Source organism: Salvelinus sp. IW2-2015, linkage group LG31, assembly GCF_002910315.2.
Source record: "Salvelinus sp. IW2-2015 linkage group LG31, ASM291031v2, whole genome shotgun sequence".
Classification (NCBI taxonomy): Eukaryota; Metazoa; Chordata; class Actinopteri; order Salmoniformes; family Salmonidae; genus Salvelinus; species Salvelinus sp. IW2-2015.
Genome location: NC_036870.1, coordinates 11,843,754 through 11,850,572, shown reverse-complemented (window position 1 = coordinate 11,850,572; position 6,819 = coordinate 11,843,754). Strand labels below are relative to the sequence as shown.

Here is a 6,819-nt window from a genome sequence, read left to right as displayed (position 1 = left end):
GAYAGAGTCTTGCTGGTTCCAAACGGCTTCCATTTAAGAATAATGGAGACCACAGTGTTCTTGGGGACCTTCAATGCTGCAGAAATGTTTTGGTACAATCCTGTTGCAGCCCTCTATGGACGCCTTGTCCTCATGCCTTGGTTTTTGCTCCGACATGCACTGTCAACTGTGGGACCTTATATAGACACGTGTGTGCCTTTCCAAATCATGTCCAATCAATTGAATTTAACAACATGTGGAAAAAGTCAAGGGGTCTGAAWACTTTCCGAATGCTCTGTATATGTGGCGGCGCCTCGTGCTGTGGCGGGTGGGTCAATATAATCCTGCTATCGACACATATAGGCTATGTACATCAGTGGTAAAAACCTGTACTTGGCTTTAACTAGGAATTTACAGGCGAGGGGTTTAGAAAAATGACTAAAATGAAATGATTGCTTTGCCTGTGGGTCACAGTGMGTGGAATTAGAAGAAATTAAGTTTTGATTGGAGTTTTCGGTGTATTTTGTTTTCCTAGACAGCACATTAAAAATGAAAGCCTTTTTGTAAGAGAGCGGCATTTATTATTAGGCCAAAAAATATACGAATCATTCTTCAACGATATTGTATTAAGAGAGATTTTTTTTCTTCACACAAGGTGTCTGAAAAAAACAAATAAGTAACTCAAGTGTGATAATGTTGTGCGGAGACATTKATTTCTGATTTATTCACCATCATGAATCATAAATGATTATCCTTGTCCAGATGATTGTCCTTCTATTTCTCTCTATGATAACAACTTGCCTTCTGAACTGAGACTCTTTTGTCTGAGGGGAAAATTGGAAAATCTGGGTTATAGACTAGCCAATTTTTTGTAAACTCAAACATGTAGAACCGAAACCTAAGCAATCAAAAACCACAAAAAAATGAAAATGTAGGCTAATCTTTTCTATAAATCACAGTGTATGACCTAGGCTAGACGCCTGGCTGTAATGCTGTCTAATCTATGCTATGCGAGATCCTGTCTTCGCCTGGCTGCTCAACCTTTATGCAGGGAAATACCAGAACGGATTATAAAAGGAGAAGCGTGAAAACATTTTCATAACGACAACACAACTCTGTGGTTGTAAAACTTGCAGTGAAGCACAGTATCAGAAAAACTCATCTTTTATGATTTAAAGAAACTTTAAGAAACCAAAATGCCATTCTTTTTATAGTCACATTTCAATTGCCTTCACTGAAACCTGTAGGCAAGTGCTTTTGTGATAAAAAAAACAAAAAACAATGTGTATGCTTATTCTCTACATTTATTCACCCCTTGAAACCTGAAGTGTAATTAAATAAATTAGATCTGTTGGTTAGTGTGAGAAAGACCATCGGTGTGTGTGTSTTCAGGGAACCAGCCGCCCATGAACCAAACTCACCACCGGTCATGAGGCATGTGACCGCCGTGCCAGAGAGGGGGAGGGCGGGTGAGGGAGGAGAAGTCGAGTCGGAGCCGCGGGGACTCTGATATGGCTGGACTACTAGGTACATGTGTTTCCCCTTCTCTCACTTCTACTTACCAACTCCTCTCTCCATGACTATCTAGGCACATCACCGGGCTGGTGTGTGTGACAGGACGGGACGGGACAGGTGTGATGTGTTGCGATGCGGCTCTTGCTCATCCACGGTGTGTTTTTCCTCCAGTGTGTGCGGTTCTCCCAGCAGCAGTTTCCCAGGCTCTGCGCCACAACGGAGGCCCTGCTCTCTAAAGAGTGCTGCCCGGTCTGGGAAGGGGATGGTTCGGCCTGCGGGGCCAGCTCTGGCAGGGGGTTCTGCCGGGACGTGGAGGTATCGGATCTCCCCAACGGGCTGAATTACCCCTTCTCCGGCTTGGACGACAGAGAGAGGTGGCCTCTGGTATTTTATAACCGGACCTGCCAGTGCGCCTCCAACTACATGGGGTTCAACTGCGGAGAGTGCCAGTTCGGAGTGTTTGGGGKTAACTGCGAGGAGAGGAGAGAGTCCGTGCGGCGGAACGTGTTTCACCTGTCGGCAGCGGAACGGCGGAAACTCATCTCTTACCTCAACCTGGCCAAYCACACCGTTAGCCAGGATTACGTCATAGCCACCGGGACCTACCGGGAGATGAATAACGGGAGCACTCCGCTGTTCTCTGACGTCTCGACCTATGACYTGTTTGTGTGGATGCACTACTATGTCTCGAGGAATGCTCTTCTCGGTGGACCGGGGAATGTCTGGACCGATGTGGACTTCGCCCACTGGGCTCCCGCCTTTCTGCCGTGGCACCGTGTGTACCTGCTACACTGGGAGCGCGAGATCCGAAAACTGACCGGGGACTTRGAGTTCTCCATCCCGTACTGGGACTGGCGGGACGCGCAGGGCTGTGACATCTGCACCGACGACCTGATGGGCGCCCAGAGCCCGCGAGACCCCAACCTCATCAGCCCTGCTTCAGTGTTCTCTTCTTGGAGGGTGAGACACCTTTCATCCTCTTCCTGTCTCTTCCATCATCTTCCTCTCTCATTTCTCTTCACTCCTCCTCCTCTTTTCTCCTCCCTTCATCTCACTCTCACTGTCACCTTGACATTGTTCTTAGAAGTTCACAATAGTCTCCAAAGTGTTGCATTTTAATGAATGGTTACAGGAGGTCTGGAGAGGAGGAYTCCACTGTACAGGTTTTTATCATATACTGTACGAATAGTCACAGTAGTCCAAACTGCTACATGAACAGCAACAAAAGAGTGATCAAATTAAGAGCCTACATCTGTATGTATCACATCAACACGTGTGCCAGTTCAAATTGAACWAAATGTTTAACTTGAACTTAAACTAATGACACAGAGGCTCAAACTCCCAGAAAACAAGTTAGAGTGTTGTTTCATGGTGTCTTTGCTTGGAGCTCTATGCTAATCTCTGTCTATCTATACTCTCTGTACAGGCCCTTGACTTGGTCAAGGAGAAGAGACTATAGAGATGTAATCAACCACACAGTGTACGCTTCTCAACTCACAAAACGTGAAGAGACATTTTCATAATTGAACTTTTCTTTATTACTTTTCATGTGATTGACTTGAATGAATACTGTGATGATATACTATCATTGTTGAGCTCTGCTGTAACCTCGATAGGAGGGAGGAGGGGTGGAGGACAGGAGAGGACTGGGGAGAGGAGATGAGAGGAGGAGAGAGGAGAGGACAGGAGAGGGCTGGGGAGAGGAGGAGAGAGGAGAGGACTGGGGAGAGGAGATGAGAGGAGGAGAGAGGAGAGGACAGGAGAGGACTCGGGAGAGGAGAGGACTGGGGAGAGAGGAGAGGACAGGAGAGGACTGGGGAGAGGAGATGAGAGGAGGAGAGAGGAGAGGACTCGGGAGAGGAGATGAGAGGAGAAGACAGGAGAGGAGAGGACTGGGGAGAGAGGAGAGGACAGGAGAGGACTGGGGAGAGGAGATGAGAGGAGGAGAGAGGAGAGGACTCGGGAGAGGAGATGAGAGGAGAAGACAGGAGAGGAGAGGACTGGGGAGAGAGGAGAGGACAGGAGAGGACTGGGGAGAGGAGGAGAGGAGAGGGGAGAGGAGAGGACTCGGGAGAGGAGATGAGAGGAGAAGACAGGAGAGGACTGGGGAGAGGAGATGAGAGGAGAGGACAGGAGAGGACATGGGAGAGGAGATGAGAGGAGAGAGGAGAAGACAGGAGAGGACTGGGGAGAGGAGATGAGGAGAGGAGAGGAGAAGAGAGTGTGGTGAGGAGAGGAAGTGAGGAGAGAGGAGAGGGAAGGAGGGGAGAAAAGAGGAGAGAAGAGGGGTGGAGGAGGGTGGTGATCAGGAGAATGTCTGACAACCTTATGTTTCTGCCAGAGGCCATGTTCTGTGATTAGCACACACACACACTCTCCCTCTCCCTCTCWCTCTCTGGGTTATACAACCCAATAATTCAGAGGGGAAAGAAAGTTGTGAGGAAGAGAAGAGACTTTCTAAAAGCGGATTCAGGTTCAACCAGAGATGATGCTGCTATTTCAGTAAAAGAAGCTCATAGATAATCATTATCATCATTATCAGATGTATTACCTTCTACATAACTCCATCACTACTGCTTTCTCTAACTCTGAGTCAAATTAAAGTGACTCATATGGCTTTTATACTGTGTGTGTGTGTGCATGTGTGTGAATGTATTGGGATGGTGTGGGCTTACGTACCCCAACAACAGAATGGTGTGGGCGTAACCAGTCATTACAAATATTAATGCGAGTAGACCGCTGATTGGCCAGCTCACCCTCAGGAGGATGACGTCATCCTCTACGAGGAAATAGCAAGCATTTTTTMGGTTGATACAAAAACCCACCTCAAACATGTATGTGTTTTTTCACCAGTTTATGCTTTGGCCACAAGTACGAGTATACAATGAGTCAACAACAACTTGGGTATGAGTTAACGGAATTTAAAGTGAGATTTTTACTGAACAGTTACTTCAATGCTTAGGCCTAGGCTTTAGCTTAGCAGGCTAACACAATCATGTGGCATGCAGTCGTCCTGATTCAATACTTGTTTGTGTGTGTGTGTGTGTGTGGTGTGTGTGTGTGTGTGTGTGTGTTGTGTTGTGGTGTGTGTGTGTGTGTGTGTGTGTGTGTGTGTGGTGTGTGTGTGTGTGTGTGGTGTGTGTGTGTGTGTGTGTGTGGTGTGTGTGGTGTGTGTGTGTGTGTTGTGTGTGTGTAGGTGATGTGTTCGCGGGCGGAAGACTACAGTGTGAGGGGGGTTCTGTTGTGACGGTAACGACGAGGGGCCGTTGCTGCGTAACCCTGGCAACCACGACCATAACTTGGTTGCGCGGTTGCCGACGGCAGCAGAGGTGGAGTTCACGGTCAGTCTCCGTGACTACGACACGGGAGCCATGGACCGCTCCGCTAACTTCAGCTTCAGAAACACACTAGAAGGTAAGTAGGGGTGTATGTGTGTGTGTTTGTGTTATTAGTTCTAGACCTCTAGAAAGTCAGTAGTTCTAGAACACTCTAGAGAGCGTTGTTCTAACCCTAACTCTGGTTGTTGTTATTCTGACCTCTAACCCCTGACTTCTAACCACTGACCTCTAGGTTTCGGCAGCCCTGTGACAGCCTGAGTAACAGTGTGGTGATGGGGATGACATTCTAACCTCTAACCCTGACCTCTAGATTTGGGAACTCTAGACATACCTTGTAACAGTAGGAAGGTGATGGGGATGTCATCTAACCCCTGACCTTTAGGTTTTGGGAACCCTCAGACAGGCCTGGGGTAACAGTAGGTGATTGGGATGCACGCCTCTCTTCATATCTTCATGAACGGCTCCATGTCTTCAGTCCAGGGGTCAGCTAACGACCCTATTTCCTACTGCACCACGCCTACGTAGACAGGTTAGCACACACACACCTCTCCCCCCTCTCTCTCTCTCTCTCCCTCTCCTACTCTCCTTCCTCTCCTCTTCTCTCTTCTCTCTTCTTCTCTCCTCTCTTCTCTCTCTCTTCTCTCTCTCTCTCGTCTCTCTTCTCTCCTCTCTCTCTCTCTCTCTCTCTCTCTCTCTCATCTCCTCTCTCCTCTCTCTCTCTCTCTTTCTCTCTCTCTCTCTCCCAAAACACACTCTTCTTCTCCCTCTCTCTCTATCTCTCTGTCTCTCTCTGTTTTCAGTATCTATGAGCAGTGGTTGAGGAGACATGCTCCCAGAGCAGACCCACTCCCCAGAATTCAATGCTCCCATTGGCCACAACAGGCGATACCACATGGTGCCCTTCATACCTCTACACAGAAACATAGAATACTTTACCTTCAGCAAAGCCTGGGGTACCAATACTCCTACATGCTCAACTCAGGTAAGTACTGTGTGTGTGTCAGTGTGGGTGTGTGTTGTTTGACTGACTAATTTAGTAATATGCATGTTTAATCGTGAATGAATGGCTGAATGATTTTAAAGGTCTCCTCCCTCTCCCCTCTTCTTCTCCTCTCCTCCCCTCTCTTCCCCTCCCCTCCTCCATTCTTCCTCTCCTCTCATCCCTTGCTCCTCCCCTCCAGATCAGAGGATTCGGAGGTACTCAGTCCTTACCTGGAACTGATGATGGAGGCGTGGCCCTGGTTCTAGGGGCGTTGGTCCTGGGGGCGCTGGTTACCATGACTGTGGCTGCAGTAGCTGCGACTATGACCTGGGTGTGTTGGGTGCGTGGCCATGGCAACGCGCAGAGAAGAGTTCAGCGTTCCACCTACCAGAGAGGAACCTCTCATCATCAGCATGATAGTGATATCCCCAACTACCACACTGTTTAGCCCAACTTCCACACTGTTTAGTCCCAACTACCCCAATACCCCACTGTTAGCCCCAACTCCACTGTTTAGTCCCAACTACACACGTTTTAGCCCCAACTACCACACGGTTTAGCCCAACTACCACACTAGTTTAGCTCCAACTACCACACGGTTTAGCCCCCAACTTACCACACTGTTTAGCCCCAACTACCACACGGTAGCCCAACTCACACTGTTTAGCCCCAACTACCACACTTTTTAGCCCAACTACCCCAACTACCACACGGTTTTAGGCCCCAACTACCACACTGTTTAGCCCCAACTACCACACTGTTTAGCCCCCAACTACCACACGATTTAGCCCCAACTACCACACTGTTTAGCCCCAACTACCACACTTAGCCGCCAAACTACCACACTGTTTAGCCCCAACTAACCACACGGTTTAGCCCCAACTACCACACTGTTTAGCCCCAACTACCCACACATACCCCACACTTCCCCAAATACCACACCGTTTAGCCCCAACTACCACACGGTTTAGCCCAACTTACCACCACTGGTTAGCCCCAACTACC

At 48.5% G+C, this 6,819-nt stretch overlaps 1 pseudogene; it reads left to right on the top strand.

Annotated features, from left to right (window-relative positions):
* Positions 1-1,470: 1,470 nt before the first annotated feature.
* On the top strand, positions 1,471-5,989 carry LOC111955973 (tyrosinase-like; annotated as a pseudogene).
* The last annotated feature ends 830 nt before the right edge of the window (positions 5,990-6,819 follow it).